Here is a 16897-nt window from a genome sequence, read left to right as displayed (position 1 = left end):
CAGGGTGCATGGAGCACCGCTGGGGAATGACCCGCTCCCAAAGACGGCTTCTGAGTCCCGGCACTGCACTGGGGCTCCTTGCAAGGGGCTCCGGCAGCAGCTCCATCGCTGGGTCTCCTGACCAAATCCCCATGCTGCCTGGCAATTGTCGACCTCTGCATCTGACCCACCTCGTTCGGAGCCAGGATGCCCCCCCTTCTGCCCCGGGGGTGGAGAGAAGGAAGCTGGCACATCGGGAAAATCCCTGTGGGTGTCTCCAAGGAAAAGCGGAATTTCTGGATCTGTTCACTCTGGGCACCCCCTGACCTGACTGAGCCTTAATCCCGCACTGGTCTGTTCGCTGTTCCCTGTGGTCCCCTCACTGCCCATTTGGACCCCCGGCTTGGTGCCATCTCTGCTGTGCGTGGGACTAGCTCATTCCCAGCTGCTGCTGGAAGGGATCGAAGCTTTTATAGTGGGGTTTTAAAGAATGTTTTAAGCACCCTTGAGAACGGATTGGGACCTGGGGATTTTTAATAGCCGGGAAAGGCTTTAATGCTGGGAAAAGGGCTAAGCTCTCCGCACCATCTCACAGGAGGGGTTTAGGTTTGCTTGGGGCAGTTCCCTGCCTGCCGGCCTGTGGGGCCTGGCTCGGGAGAGGTCTGGGATTAGAGTAGTGGAAGGGCGGGCAGGGGGTGGTTATATGGGCAGGAGAGAGGTGCGTTGGCAAAGGCAGAGGGCGTGGGGCGCTCTGGATGGGATCTGCAGCAGGGAGCGGGGCAGGGCTAGAATGGAGCTGGATGAAGGGGAGGACGGGGGTAGCGGGAGGGGCCCACATGAGACTTGAGGTGCATTAGCAGAGCTGAGGGGGGGCAATGAGGGGTTGCCCATGGCCTGCCCATGCTCTGCTTGCCACCCACCTGCACTGCCAGTCTGGCACGAGACACTAAATCACCAAGGTCACCCTAGATTTGGGTTTTATAAAGGTCAAAATTCCGTAAGGTCTTTCACCACCATCTCCCGCCATGCTTGGGTGCCCCCCTTCCTCCGGGGCATCCGCAGCCAAATGCCTGCAGCTGCCAGAGCCACGTGGGCACCCCACAGCGCTGCACTCCCCAGAGCACATGGACTCACTTTCACTGGGGTCTTTCGCTACCTTCACTCCCTTCCCTAAGGACTGGCTAAGGCGTCCCAGTCCCACACAGCCAACGCCCAGTGCAGTCGCACCCTTCGTCAGCCAGCTTCTCGCTGCTGCTTAACGCCCTGGGGGTGCAGAACTTGCCGCGAAACGGACCTGAGAGAACCGCAGCAGGCTGGCCGTTTTCCCCGGGTGCGTTTCTTGTGTCGCTCTGCACGTCACGTAGGAAGCGGCGGTTGGAGTCTGGTTATACGGATTGATTCCCGTTGATGTGCTGGGGGCGGTGAAGTGTTGGCTCTTCAGCTAACCCCATCAGCAGTGGATTGTGTGTTCTCTGGGATCCAAGAGTGTCAGTATCCTTGGTTAACAGGTGATTTCCCCTGGTGTCCTTCTACACGGCAGCTCGAAGGACAACACCAAGGGGTTCTTACCCCAGATTTGACCTCCTTTCAAACTTATAAACTGAATGGGAAATGTTTCCACTTTCTAAACATCAGCAGCCTCTTTATTTATTTGTTTTGCCTTTTGATAATCCAGCTGCCCTGTCTTGCAGTAGCAAACCCTACAAAAACTGTGATTGATCGCCCCCTGCTGGACAAAGTAAAAATTGCCTCCAATCGCTGCTGGTCTGTGGAACCAAAGCAGTGTTTCTGAGGTGGGAAAATGTGTTCATTTGCATCATGCCTCTGAGCATCTGGCTACTGACTGGGATGGGGAGCTTGGAAGTCCTGCCAGGGTGCTGGCCCTGGGGATCCAAACACAGTGACTTGGTTTGCTCAGCTACGCATGACAACCACCCATCATTCTCCCACTCCTGCCACCAACGAAAGGAGAAGCGTCCCCAGGCTCTGCCGATGCCATGGGGGAGGGGAACGCAGGTTAACGTGATGCGTTCCAGCCACCGAGAGAGTGGGTTATATCCAAGATCCCCCCCCATGGAACAGGATTAAACTGGTTGGGAGAGAAAAGATGGACTTTTTTTCCATTTGGCAACAAGAGGGACAAGCAAACGTGAATTGTCTGAAATGAAGAGGATGGGAGCTAGGGGCTCTGAGTTGCCACTCATATCACTGGGGCGTGGGCGGGTGGCCTGTACCCTGGAGGAGGATGTCTGAGTCTCTGCTTGTCACAACGGCTGTCGAATGCAGCTGCTCTCATGGGGTAACACTTGACATCCGCTCTGCCCTGGCAGGTGTGACTGGCTCTGGGGGCAGGAGGCAGCCAGGGCAGGGGTGTCTCTGCTTTAATGGGGCTTCATCTGCTCTTTAAGAGCCTGATCCGAAGCCAGCCGAAAGTCTTCCATTGACCTCCATGGAGTTTGGATCAGGCGCTCAGTGGGGGTCGCTGCATGAGAAGGGAAGATTTCACCTGCATGTAGCCCAGTGGCCACCTCTTGGGATTCCCCGGTTCTTTCCCTCGGGGCTAATCCCAGGCAACGCCGCTCAAGTGACCCGCAGCACGTCGCAAGACCGAGCGCTCATGGGGGCTGGGCCTCTGTCTCACACCAAGCGATTGCATCGCGTGGCGTTCCCGGCCAGCGAAACCCCACAGGAGGTCAATAGGAACAAGCAGGTTGAAAGATGGAAATTTCCTCCTAAGTTGTCCCAAGGCCATGGCTGGCGCCCAGCCAGCCAGCATCAGATGATCCAGTTCAGAGCACCTGGCGTGTGCCCACTGTCAGCTCCCATGTGCTGGGCAAAGCCCTTCCCCTGAGGTGCCCCTGCCGGCTCCTCTCCCTGTGTGGCAGGGAGAGCAGGCGGGGGCCGTGTTGTACTGTAGTTGTGTGTGCACGTGCGGTCTTTTTTCGTTGGGGGGGGTGTCATATGGGGGGTTCTTTTGGTTAAGCTACCTCACGGTCTGAGCCTTTTTTTTTTTTAATGATTTTGAAACTTGAATTTGTCCTGGAAACGCACAGTCTGCCGACACCTGCGTTGCTGAGCCGCTCGGGCCCTGGGGGCTTGTCCTGCCTTAGCATTGCAGTGTGATATACCGCACCTTGCTCTGCTTGAAAAATGCCCCCCTTAGCCTTTGAAAAAGGGCCTCTGATTGTTGGAGGGCCCAACTTGACACTTGAAAGGGGCCTGACCTCCAGCCAGGGGGTGCTCAGGGCTTTCTCTTTAAGGGGTCATGGGCTGGGCCCCTGAAACAACGAGCCACTGTTGAAAATCATGACCCTGACTCTTACATGGGGACCCTGTCTGCAGGCTGTCAAGAGGAGTCCGAATGCCACCCTGAGCCAGCGTGGGCCGGGCCAACCCCCGGACTGCCTGTTCTTGAAAGCACTGACGTAGCCTGACGCTGATTCGGCTGAAGCTGAGGACCTGGGAAGTGGGGCCCTCTGAGATTTAGTGAAATCGATATGCGCCCCCATGACCCTCCTGGTCCTGACGCTGGCTGTGGCCACCTGGGAATGGCTCCTTGTCTGGAACCATGCAGTGACCAATTTTACCATGATCTGGCTGCACTTAACCCTAATTTAACAAGAGCCCCCTGTGGCATCATATTCAGGACCCATGTGAGAGCAGGGGTATGGCGTTTCCCCTAAGCTCATGTTGTATACAGCTTGTGTTTGGCTGAAATGGCCCCTAACAGGGTCTCTTTCCCAGCCGCCGGATTAATGTCCATTTCTTTCTGAATCCAAAGGCCCTCGGGTCAGATTCTCAGCTGGTGAAAATGGTCACAGCTTCATGGATGGAGCGAGGATGGTTTACACCAGCTGAGGATCTGCTCCCTGGATTTTTAGCCACAAAACTATCCTTCCTCTTAACCAGGGAGCAAATCCTGGAACAGCCCCAGCTGAAAGCACAATGCCGCTTAATCATGGGAATAAGGGGCAGCTTTGTAATGTACAATCAAAGAGGAAGCACATTCCCCTAAACTATATATGCTGCACCCCTTCTGGGGGCCAGTAACTCAAAGCACACCCCCTGATGTACCCCTGCTGTCCTTGGTAGCTGGGCGCGTTAGCCTCTTAGAAGAACTAAGGAGTCATATTTGTTCCTTGTCTTCAAAATCTGCCTGCTAGTGATTGCACGTGATTGTGCTTTCAGGCAGCAGCACAGGCAAAAGACAGTACAAATCAAGAGGTCCCTTTGGGTACAGTCATCCTGATGTTACCATGTAAGGTGGGGAGATGGGGAACAAATGCCTCCATGCAGGGGCAGTGGGTGACAGCAACGGTGACCGTGTGTGAGCTGGGAGAGTTTAATTGGGTGTGTCTATTCTGGGAAGCAGATAACAGGGCAGGACAGCGAGGGCTCAGGAGATAAATTCACCCCCACGAGTCTCCTTGGTGTTGGCACCAGCACCCGGGGGTGGAGGGAGGGGGGCTGTAGCCCAGTAACTCAGGGGCTGAAAGGAGCCCAACGTGGATGCCTGATTCTGATCCTGACCTGTCACTGCAGTGTCTGTGGGGCCGCGAGAGTCAGGCCCATAGACACACACTCATTTATGGATGCGTAACCTACACCCTTACAAATGGCATCTGCATCTGACCACCAACCTCTCCCCACCCTGCTCCCACCTCCTCTCTCTCCATCCCCCTTTCTGGCCCTGAAACCATCCAAGACTTGACAGGCCATTGGCTGCCTTCCCCTACGCACTGCACATGAAGGGGGTTTGAATTCAGGGAGTGGCTCCCCTGGCCTTCAATGGGAGGGACAGGTCAGTGCAGGTAGCCCTCAAGGCCACTGCAGCAATGGTGCCTCCTGCAGACGGATGGTGAAATTGACCAGTGGGGAGATGATGTAAGTTAAAGTCTGAGCTGCCTGGAATGATTTTCCTTTTTGTTTACACTGCAGGGCACTGCATGTACCCCTAGCATGGCACCCAGGGGCCCTGTTCCCTTACCTGCTGTCGGTGCAGCCCCTGCTCATGCAGATCTCTCCAGGGGGGCCAGGCCCAGGCCCTAACTGACAATGGAGACAATTGAACTCACGGTTGCTGCACTATTTGCTCTGCTTTCTCTCTAGACTCCTGCCAGACTCTCCCCACCTCCCCCCTCCCAAATGCTCCACCCTTGTCCTCTCCCGGCCGTACGGGCCATGCAGCTCCGTTCGCAGCGCTGGCTGCGGTACCCTCCTGGAGCTGGGACTCACTCTGTCCCATCTGCTACCATGTGCGCTGCAGGGGCAGGGCTGACTAAGGTCTAGCACCCCACGGCTCACCCCTTTCAGGCCCCCAATTAGCTGTTAGCACTGTAGAGCCAGAGTGCTAGCCCCGTTCCCACTAATCACTGGTGACAGGGCACAGTGTCCAGTTCAGAAGCCGACTCATTTAGCCCCCAAAGCCTGGGGGGAACCTGTGGTTCCGACAGGTCCCATCCCTCATGCTCCTCAGGACACAGTAGTAACCCCCCTGCTGGGGGCTCCATTCTGCAGCCCTTATGTTGGGCAGGGACGGGTGCCTGAGGCAGGGGCCTTCATTTGTCAGTGCTCCCCAGCGAAAGGGTTACAGACCTGGGGCCGTACTATTTGGAAGGTGGAGTCTCATGAGCAACGGGATGGCCTGGCACTGACCCTCTCCCAGGACCCTGCTTCCTTCCTGGTCCTTTACAATCAGCCCTTCCACCCCCTCGCACTGCCGACCGCCTTCCCATCATGTCGCCCGCTGACCCCCGTTTCAGGTACGATTCCCCCAAAGAGCACAAGGGTCAGATTTCTCTCTGAGCTGACTGGTGCCATCACATGGTCAGTGGCTCCCTTCTCACCCTTAACAACAAAGTTGCTTCCTTTAACATTCCTGGGCAAAGCTTCTCTCCTGGGGGAGCTGGGTTGCGAGACCCAGGGGAGTAGCACGAACGGCCTTCATCGGTGGCCTCGTGCCTCTGCAAAGGCAGTGGGCCATTGGCACTGGGACTGACCCAGAGCAGGGATCCTTCCACCCCTCCCTGCCATGCCCCAAAGTTCCACCAGGAGATTCTTCTGGTGCCCAGCCCTGCAACTCTTAGCTGCATTGTCCCAGGCCTCACCCTGTTCGTCCAGGGGCTCCTCCACCTTACACTACAGCCCTGCTTTACCCTGGGATGATGCCTGGCCTTTGGTGTAGTCATCTGCGTGATTTCTCCCCCACCCCAGGCACAGGACGAAGCACTGCTTTACATTGAGGTTCTTTCTTTTGGTGATGGGATAGCAACCTTACCTCCACCCTGCATTTTGAGGGTGAACAGCTGAGTATGGAACCTCAGATGGTAGAGATGGAGTATACCTAACACTGGTCTCTGAGTCTAGCCCTCACCCTGTGTCTATACTGTACAAGTGTTGCAAACAGCAGGTGCCTTTTCTTGCCCTGAGATGTTTTTAGCGCTGTCAATGTTTGCTGAGGCTTTTCTCTCTGTATGGGTTGTGGGACCCAGCGGCGCGGTCTGTGTTCTGTGTATAGGACAAGGTGTGTATAGATTTTATACCTCGCTGTATTACTGTAAATGGGGTTATTTAAGCCTCATGCTGTACATGATTTTTCCAATGGATGTGTCTGTTCCTTGCGCTATCTTCATAAATAAACGCATCAAAATGAAATTGAGGATTGGGGCTGCTCTGTATGAGGAGGGATTGCACACAGTGGGGCAGGCGGCCGATGGGGAAGAAGCCAGAGTGGTGGGGTGGTGGGAAGAGCCCTGCTCAGGCAGGCTCACGAAGCCCCAAAGGAGGGAGGCTGGCTTTTAGCGGAGCAGGGGCAGCCGGCAGCTCCAGTGACTGGGCTCTACCTAGCACACATCCTTCTGATCCTGCGGGCGAAGGTCTGTAGGTTGCAGCCGGAGGGGGGTTGGTCCCTGAAGGCATCTAGGATCAGGATGGTCTGAGAAGCCAGGTAGCGGACCGAGGACTTGCTGTCCTGCTGCAAACCTTTGAGGACTACGACTGAAAGGAAGGAAGCAGAGGTCAGAGCCAAGGCGCTCAGGAGAGCCCCGGCAGACCAGGCCAGTGCTGTATCTCTCGGCCCGCGACAAGGAGGCAGCAGGCTGGGACGGCGGGAGGCAGCAGACTAGTAGGAACAACCAGCAACCCTCGTTAAATGTCCCCTCCTCAGCTGAGGGGGGGCCTCCAGGCACAGTCAAGAAGTCACAACGAACCCCATTCACTCACTATTTCTAGGACTCCCCCATTGCTGCAGTATCTGAGCACCTCATCCCTGCCTGTATTTACCTGTAACCCCCACACCTTCTGGGTGTGGTGTTCTGTCCGCTCTAGTGACACTGAGACCACTTAGAGACAGAGAGGTAAAGTAAGTCTGCACTACAGCCTTAGCTAAGAGCCATACACTAAGCTCCACAGGTCCCAGGTTCGATCCCACCTGCTGACGACCGGGGTCTGTCACCATTACACGTGGGGGCTTGTCCGGGATGGAACCTGGGACCTTGGGAGCTTAGTGTATGAGCTAAAAGCCAACTGGCTCTTAGCTAAGGCTGTAGAGCAGACTCATTTCCGTCCCCCCCCCCCACCTTCTAAGTGGGCTCAGTGCCACTAGCTGGGCCAGAACTCCACACCCAGAAGGTGTGTGGGTTACATACCCACCCCGTCCCCCAGTGCACCGATGGGCACTTAAGTGCAGCCCGACAACACCTGAGCCCCCTTTGTGGATCTCCCCCTCCCTGGGCCTAAGTGTAGGTGCCCTCCTGCTGCCACCTGGCTCCCTGGAGGCCAGCCTGCTGAGCCACCCCTCAGAAATGCCAAGGAGAGGGCATGCGCTATGCCCGGCCTGCCCAGGGAGCTCAGCCCTTATCTAGCTCCAGTTGGGAGGCCCAGCTGTGAACCTGCTCCGGGAGTGAGGAGACTGAGCTATGTCATCCCCCGATTTTCCCCAACAAATGTGGAGGAGACGCTGGTCCAGGGCTCCGGGCACGCAGCAGGGAGGAGGGAGATCGGACGTCACCTTGGCCTCATTTGGAGCAGTGGCTTGACCCCAGGCACCCCACATGGAGGTGACTGCTCCAACCACTGGGCTAGTGAGTGCAAGGGGGGAGGCAGCACTCCACCTTGGCTGTGTTTTGGGGGGACCCAATTGTCTGCAAAGGCCAAGCAGCTGAGGCCCAGTTTGGGGATCTGTCAGGCCGCAGGCTCTGAGGTCAGGACTCAGGTGCCTGGGCACGTGCCCACACACGCAGGCATCTACAGGGTGAGGGGGCAGCTGATCAGGGAGCTTGGGGGGGGATCTACTTTTGCAGTTAGGTACCTTAATCCCTTTGTGGTTTCTTCTATCCTGGGTAATGGATAGGCATCCTTTCTGGTAATGCTGTTCAGTTTTCTATAATCCACTATCCCAAGGGCTCCGGTCTTCTTAAGCACCAGCACATGTTGTTTGTTAGTCCCACAGACGAACTTTGGGAATCATATCTTCAAGGTTATGTACCCCAGGTATGGAACCATTTGCCCTCCTGCCCCTTCTATCTGAACTATACTGCCAAATTGCCTGTAACTTTCGATAAGATGAATGCTCATTACGGAAAGTTTCACATATGCAAGTAACTTGAGAACCAGTATCTGTTAGGCAGGTACTCTTTACTCCACCTAGGTATACAGAGCCATGACAAGCAGGTCCCACTAACTGCCGGATGGCCTCACTGACACCCATTTGGGTAACATCTGTCTCCTGAACCCATTGACTAGCAGCCTTGCTCTGAGAGGAGTTAGTTTCTTTTCTTGCTGGCTCAAACTTGCTCTGATTTGAATGTTTACCAGTCAGCTCCTGATGTATTAAATTGGGGTTAGGAGAATTCTGACATTCATTTTGAAAATGTCCTATTTGCCCACAGTTAAAATATAAAGGATTTCTTCTGTTAAATCTTGGTATTGCTTGTTTATTAAATTCTTTTGGTCTTTGAGGAGTATATCGTGTATCTGCAATGGACATTTCAGAACTTGGCTGGGTCAACTGCAGTCCTTCCAACTGCTGCTCAGCCTGCAGATATTTCTTCTTCCAGTCTATTGCAGTGACTTCTTCATGGGCACTGGGAGTATTTTCATAGACTTTCATCAAGTGCAAACTACTCCTACTCAAAGGCTTTCCTTTTTCTTCTAGTTCTTGTTGAAGTTTTCTCTTCTGTTTATCAGAGTGCTCCCTTTCAATGGATCTCACCTCAAAAAGGAGTGTGGCATAAGACGCTCTTTTTTCTACCACTACAATTAATCTGTTTTAATAAGAGTGTATTTAATACGGATTCATGCCAACAACCACGGAAAAATTGATTTTGTATATGAGTCCAATTCAGTATCTTTTACCCCACTGGCCTCCAAAACTTCTTTGGACTAATGTGTGTAGTCCAGTCAGGTACGTAGAAGGTGGTTCTCTAGTGAGTCTCAGAAAATTGAGCCTTAAGCTCAGATGTGTTTGACACTTCCATGTGCCTTCTCTAAAATATCAAAGCATTCTACAGCGGATGCCTTGTTACCAGCTCCTAAAGCCACCTTCAATGCTGGGGGTAATAAACTTTCAATAATCTTCCTCCTTTTGAATTTGTCAGAAATCTCACTGTCTTCCATCGTTTCTTTGGCTTGTGCTCGCCAAGTAGGATAATCTTCTTCTCCACTGGGGCTGGGTGAACTACCCAAAACCACATTTCAGTTTAATTTTCACATCAGTCACAGTTTCATTGGCAGATTTCAGCACCCTCTCTAACAAAAACTGTTGCATGTCAGGAGGGAGACTCACAGCAGGAATAGAGGCTTCTACTGGATCGTGGTCTATAACTGGTGTAGCATCTGTTAACCACCTAGTCTGTCTGTCAGCCACAGGTGTAATCACAGCCTGTGTCTCAGTTTTGAACCCTCTGTCAGAATACACAGAATATCCCAGATTCCTGCACTGAGGTACTCTGGGCACAGAACCAGTGGATATAAATGGCAAAATCTCAAAATGAATAGGAGTCACATCCCGTTTCTGCCCTAGCTTCTGCAACACACATTTCCTTCCTATGTGTCTCACAGAAAAAAAGTCTTCAAATTCATAGAGAATCGTATCTTTTTGTTCTTCGTTCACCCGCCTCATATTAGTCACATGACCAAAGATTCTAATAGCCCTCTTCATTTCTGCTGTACTATCAACAGGGGACATATCACTGACCAAAATGATCCTATAGGGATCTAACGCTAACTGTGTACAAGTTTCCATTATCTTCATAATATTAATACAGTGCACAAATTCAATACTATTCAATGCCACATTCTTTTATAAGTAACGGCACTATTCCTCAAAAGAATTCAGAGGTGAGCTTTGAGCAATCCTCAAGTCCCTGTCTGTTCGGGTGCCAATTTGTAACCTCACTTCATTTCCCGTCTCCAGTGCCTTAAATAAAATATCCCAACTCCCATAGAAAGTAGCTGGAGACCCAGAGTTCAGTCTCTAAGGATTTGCAGCAAGGATTGCACAGGGTCAACCTCCCCACATTCAAGTCCCAAAAGGAACTAAAGAAATGAATTTAATTAAATAATTTGATAAAATCTGAGAGAGACAAATAATCATCTAATTGTTATAGCATGACATGGCTATTTTATAATCCACAGACATTACCTTCACAGTTATACATAAAGAAAACTAATTAAAATCTGAACAGTTCAGTCCCCACAGAAATACAGTAAGAAGAAACTGAAAGTTCCCAAAAGCTTTGGTTTTGTTCATCTAAGTCTCAGAGTCACCAAATCTAGACAGTCTGCTGAGTCTCAAACATCTTCCCTCCATTGCTTGTAGGAATCTTCAGATAGAATCCAGGCAGACTCTTCCTCTGCTGAAATCCCTGCTAGCCAGCCAGCTGACTGATTAACCAACCACTCAGTTACGTGTCTAGATTTAAAGAAAATTCTGTTACAAGAAAATACAAAACTGAGAAGAGCAAACTAGAAATGACTCTTTCCCTATTATTGCATTTAAAGAAAGGTTGGTGACTCAGACGAGTTGAGACAATGTAACTAGAACAGTTTGGCTAAAATCAAAACAACATTCAAAACATACAATTAAAATTGAAGTTATTTTCCCTCCCAATTTCCCCTGGCTATAGCAGCATTGCCCATGCTTCCCTGTTCGAGGGTTCACAATATCACTCACCTGCTGCAAAATGCTTCAGAGTTCGGGGCACCAGCCTGCTTCCTGCACTGACTGCTCGCCCTCCTGGAGTCTGACCCCAGGAACCTATTGGCGCAGACCCAAAACTACCACCCCCAATTCCAGAAGCTTCTGGATGTGGAGTACTTAATCTGCCTAGCAACAACTCCTCACTCCTACCTCCCCCCAGTGGATCTCTTAAAGAGATATCTCCCTATTAGGCACATGGGTTACACTGGCAGACCACTGACCAGAGAGTCTGGAAGCCCTGGGTTCCCTGGCTGGTGGTGGGACTGCCTTGGGGCCACAGACCCTGGGAGCCAGGCTCCCAGCTCCATGGAAAGGAATCTGGCAGCTCTGAGCCCCTGCTTGAGCCAGGGCACTCAGGGTTTCTAGGCTACCGCTTGGCAGCAGGAAGCTTGGCTGAGCTAGCAGCCTAGCCAGCTTTGAGAGCCCTAGCTCCAGCCCCGCTCTGGGGGCAGGCAGGCTCCCTGCTGCAGATCAGGGAATGTCACAGCTGTGAGACCTCCTCCTCCAGCCAGTGCTCTGCTGTGGGGCTGTCCACCCTGGACAGGTTTCCATGGAAACCTGCCTATGTTTTGTGGAATCTGCAACAGTCTTGATAAAACATTTTGCTCCAGCAAATTGGCATTTTCCAACTCAACTAAGTTTCCTGCCCACTCTACTTGGAAGCCCTGTCAATCCTAGACACTTTAATTACTAGTATTACAGCAATTGCTGTCAGTCGTTCAGCTGCACGGGCAGTAGCAACAGCATGAGCACTAGAGCAGACAGGCTGTTTTAACCGCTGTGTCTGGAAAACCATCTCTGCGCAATTTCCCATGACATGGTGGTAATAACTCCTTTGAGCGCTGCCTGCATTAGTGCCTTAGTACCTGTTGCTGCCGGACCGTTCCTCAGTATAGAAACACCTCGAGGGACGAGTGCTTCTTTTTGAGTCACAAATACTAGCTTTTGTAGCTCCCTGGACTATTGCTTCTGGACTATTTCATCACAAGGATTGTGTCCAGGTCATGTGGAGTGAAACTATGTCACAGAGCACGTTTCCCAGAACAAACCATTCAAGAAGAGATTCTCTAAAAATCTGCAATAAAGATTTTTAAGCCAATGGTAGGATTTAATTCAAAACAATGTAAGAACACCATGACCTAGAAGGGAAGGTGGACCTCTTTCTTTCTACTTCCTTCAACACGTTTTCTAGCTCAGATCTTGAAGTAGCACATGAACATGGATGTCCTGTTCACGAGGGGTGTTCTGGTGCAGTTTATTCCTGGCCTGCTCCTCAAAGGAGTCTCAAATCTCTCCCCAGTTGCTATGAAATGATGTACTGAGAAGTAGCATGTGTATCCATTGGGAGTTCTTACTGTGCCAAGCAGCTGCAAGGATGTGTGGTGCTGAAGTAACTCAGCAAGGCAATCTGGATGCGATGCATTTAAGATGACTGGATGACAACAGTTCTTTGTCTTCCCTTCTGTTCCACCCATCAAGAAAAGGTGACTAATGTCCATCACACTACGTGAAAGTCAGAATCGTTTTAACCTGGGCTTCTCTTGGGTTTAGCTTTATGGCAGCTGTTTCAAGTTTCTTATTGGAATTTAAATTCTTCGTTCCTTCCCTCACCCAGATCTCTTAAATATCTTTATTTTTCTGACCACAATGTTTAAAAACTTCATTCGAGTTTTTAATCTGTTATAACAAAATGCTGGTCCCTTAAGACTTTAGGGTTGTCTGTCTGTCTAGGTACTAGCAGGTAACGCCCGCTGAGCACCTTTGCTGCAGTATCTGAGCTCCGGATGGTTGTCATTACGCTGTACTAGGTGTGGTTACTTAGCATTGACAAGGACAGCAAGAATAAATCCTGATCCTCTTGCTCCAAAAGCACAGGCCCCTACCACAAGGAGAATCCCTGTGAGCTAGTGGGTTTGCAGGACCTATGGTTTACAACTCAGCCGTTCTGGTTTATTCCAGGAGAGGGCGGTGATATCCCTTCTAATATTTGTTAAATCGGCCTCAATGCAATATTCCTCTGGTTTTTTCCCAAAAACATTTTAAAACTGAGCATAGAAAATAATGTTTTCAAACAATAAATAATACACTGTATCCCTTTGATTTGTATTTAAACACAAAGGTAGTTTTTGTTGCATACAAATGCAGTGGTAAACAACTGGACTGTACCTTTCCCAACAAGGAGGAAGTGAACAGCCAAAAAAAAAAACCCAGCTAACTTCTGGAATTCCAGGCTTATGAAACAGATTCTTATCTCCTTCCTGGCTGCCTGAATGGAACTGAGGCTTTGGGAGATAGTGAAGTTTTCATGCAGATTAGTCTCTTTCAAACCTCATTCCCAGAGTGTCCAACAAAAGTGCATGCCCCCCTCCCCCATCAAGGTGCATTTTTGCACAGATGGCAGGGGAGCACACACAGACAGTTGTACCCAGGTGGGGAATTAGATATTCTGTCTATGGGCAGCACCTACAGAGGTGCTTGTTGGAACCTAGATAAAGGAGTGGGGGGGGGGGGTCCCAGGATAGGTGTTAAGTCTTCTTTGTCAGTTAAGGGATGGGAGAATAGGGGGTGTGATGGGTTCGGTCACAAAGACCGCCTTGAGGCCAGGGCCGGCTCCAGGCACCAGCTGAACAAGCAGGTGCTTGGGGCGGCCAAGGGAGAGGGGCGGCACCTGAGGCAATTCGGGGGCGGCAGGTCCCTCACTCCCTCTAGGAGCAAAGGACCTGCCGCTGTACTGCCCCGCCGATCGCGGCTTTTTTTTTTTTTTTTTCTCTTTGGGCGGCAGAAATGCTGGAGCCGGCCCTGCTTGAGGCTGTCACCTGACGTGCTGGAATTACCTCTGAGCGCATTTTCCCTGCCAGCTTGGGACTCCAGAACCCTGCCTTGTTGAGCCAGACACGCTAGTCTGCTGCAACACAGACCCAGGTCTGGTCCATGCCCCCAAAGCTGCTCAGCAAGTGCTCCTATCTCCAGCACCCAGACACTTAGTTCCCAATGGGATCCAAATCCCAAATAAATCCATTTTACTCTGTATAAAGCTTATACAGGGTAAACTCATAAATTGTCCACCCTCTATAACACTGATAGAGAGATATGCACAGCTGTTTGCTCCCCCAAGTATTAATCACTTACTCTGGGTTAATTAATAAAAAAAGTGATTTTACTAAGTATAAAAATCAGGATTTAAGTGGTTTCAAGTAATAACAGCCAGAACAAAGTAAGTTACCAAGCAAAAGAAAAGAAAACACACATGTCTAAGCCTGATACATTTAATAAACTGAATACAGGTAAATCTCACCCTCAGAGATGTTCCAACAAGCATCTTTCACAGACTAGACTCCTTCCTAGTCTGGGCCCAATCCTTTCCCTTGGTATAGTTCTTGTTAGTTCCAGCTTTGGTAGTAACTAGGGGTTTTCTCATGACTGCAGCCCCCTTTATTCTGTTCCACCCCCTTTTATAGCTTTAGCACAAGGCAGGAATCCTTTGTCTCTCTCTGGGTTCCCACCTTTCCTTCTAAATGGAAAAGCACCAGGTTTAAGATGGATTCCAGTATCATGTGATATGTTCACATGTCCTGTGAGACTTCATTACCCACTGGCTGGCACACAGGTAGGCTTACAAGTAAACAGAGCCATTTACAACCAATTGTCCTAGGGTATGTCTACACTACGAGAGTAGTTCGATTTTACTTAAATCGAATATGTGGAATCGATATTGCAAAGTCGAACGTGTGTGTCCACACTAAGGACAGTAATTCGACTTTGTGAGTCCACACTAACGGGGCAAGCGTCGACATTGGAAGCGGTGCACTGTGGGCAGCTATCCCGCAGTCCCCGCTGCCCATTGGAATTATGGGTCGAGCCGCCAATGCCTTCTGAGTAAAAAAAATGTGTCGAGGGTGCTTTTGGGTCAGTGTCGTCATCCGTCCGTCACTACCGCCGTCCCTCCCTCCCTGAAAGCGCCGGCGGGAAATCAGTTTGCACACTTTTCTGGTCAGTGACAGCGCGGACGCCACAGCACTGCGATCATGGATCCCGCTGCGACCATCGCTGCAGTTGTGGCCGTTCTCAACACCTCGCAGCTTATCATACACCTTTCCCTGAGGCAGATGCAGAGAAATCGGGCGAGGAGGCTACGGCACCGCCGTGATGGCCTGAAGTCGGAGAGTAGCACAGAGCTGTCAGAAACCACGAGCCCCAGCGCCCAGGACATCACGGTGGCAATGGGTCATGTGGATATTGTGGAATGGCGATTCTGGGCCCGGGAAACAAGCACGGACTGGTGGGACCGCACAGTGCTGCAGGTCTGGGATGAATCCCAGTGGCTGCAAAACTTTCGCATGCGGAAGGGGACTTTCCTCGAACTTTGTGAGTTGCTGTCCCCTGCCCTGAAGCGCAGTGACACCCGGATGCGAGCAGCCCTGACTGTCCAGAAGCGAGTGGCCATAGCCCTCTGGAAGCTTGCAACGCCGGACAGCTACCGGTCAGTCGCGAACCACTTTGGTGTGGGCAAATCTACCGTGGGGGTTGTTGTGATGCAAGTAGCCAACGCAATCGTTAAGGTACTGCTCTCAAAGGTAGTGACCCTGGGAAACGCGCAGGTCATCATAGATGGTTTCGCCGCGATGGGATTCCCAAACTGCGGTGGGGCTATAGATGGGACTCGCATCCCTATCCTGGGACCGGACCACCAGGCCAGCCAGTACATTAACAGAAAGGGCTACTTTTCAATGGTGCTGCAAGCACTGGTGGACCATCGGGGACGGTTTACAAACATCTACGTCGGATGGCCGGGCAAGGTTCATGACGCTCGCGTGTTCAGGAACTCTGGTCTGTTTAGACAGCTGCAGGAAGGTATTTACTTCCCGGACCACAAAATAACTCTTGGGGATGTGCAGATACCTACAGTGATCCTCGGGGACCCAGCCTACCCGCTAATGCCCTGGCTCATGAAGCCCTATACTGGCGCCCTGGACACAGAAAAAGAACTGTTCAACTACCGTCTGAGCAAGTGCAGAATGGTGGTGGAGTGTGCTTTTGGCCGTCTCAAAGGGAGATGGAGAAGCTTACTGACTCGCTGTGATCTCAGCGAAACCAATATCCCCATTGTTATAGCAGCTTGCTGTGTGCTCCACAATCTCTGTGAGAGCAAGGGGGAGACCTTTATGGCGGGGTGGGAGGTTGAGGCAAATAGCCTGGCTGCTGATTACGCCCAACCAGACAGCCGGGCGATTAGAAGATCCCAGCGGGACGCGCTGTGCATCCGGGAGGCTTTGAAAGCAAGGTTCCAGACTGAGCAGGGTAACCAGTGACTGTTAAGTTTGTGGACACAGAAGCTGAACCTCCAGTTACATACCCCCTTCACCCCCTTCCCAAAAAATAAAATCAGTTCTATTTTGTCAATGAACACCGTTGTCTTTATTACTGTTTTCGCGGGAATGTTTTAAACCGGGGACGCAGACTGTGGCGGGGGGCGGGTTTAGTGTTCTGATGCAAATGATGCTTCTAAACTCCAGGAATGACAGGCTCCGCAGTGGTGCACTGGTTGTTTCAACGGAGCCTGCCATCACTCCTGGGCGGAACTGCGTGTATGTGTCAGCTATGTGAGTTTCTGCCTGGGGGAGGAGGGTTACAGATCCCCTGCTGCGTGGCTCTGTGATCCAGGATAAGGACCGCAGCATAAGATCTGTAACTGCCCTCCCCCGCCACAAAGTCACAGAG

This window comes from Terrapene carolina, unplaced genomic scaffold, assembly GCF_002925995.2.
Source record: "Terrapene carolina triunguis isolate 2854851 unplaced genomic scaffold, T_m_triunguis-2.0 Scaffold552, whole genome shotgun sequence".
Lineage (NCBI taxonomy): Eukaryota > Metazoa > Chordata > Testudines > Emydidae > Terrapene > Terrapene triunguis.
This window is presented reverse-complemented; position numbering follows the sequence as displayed.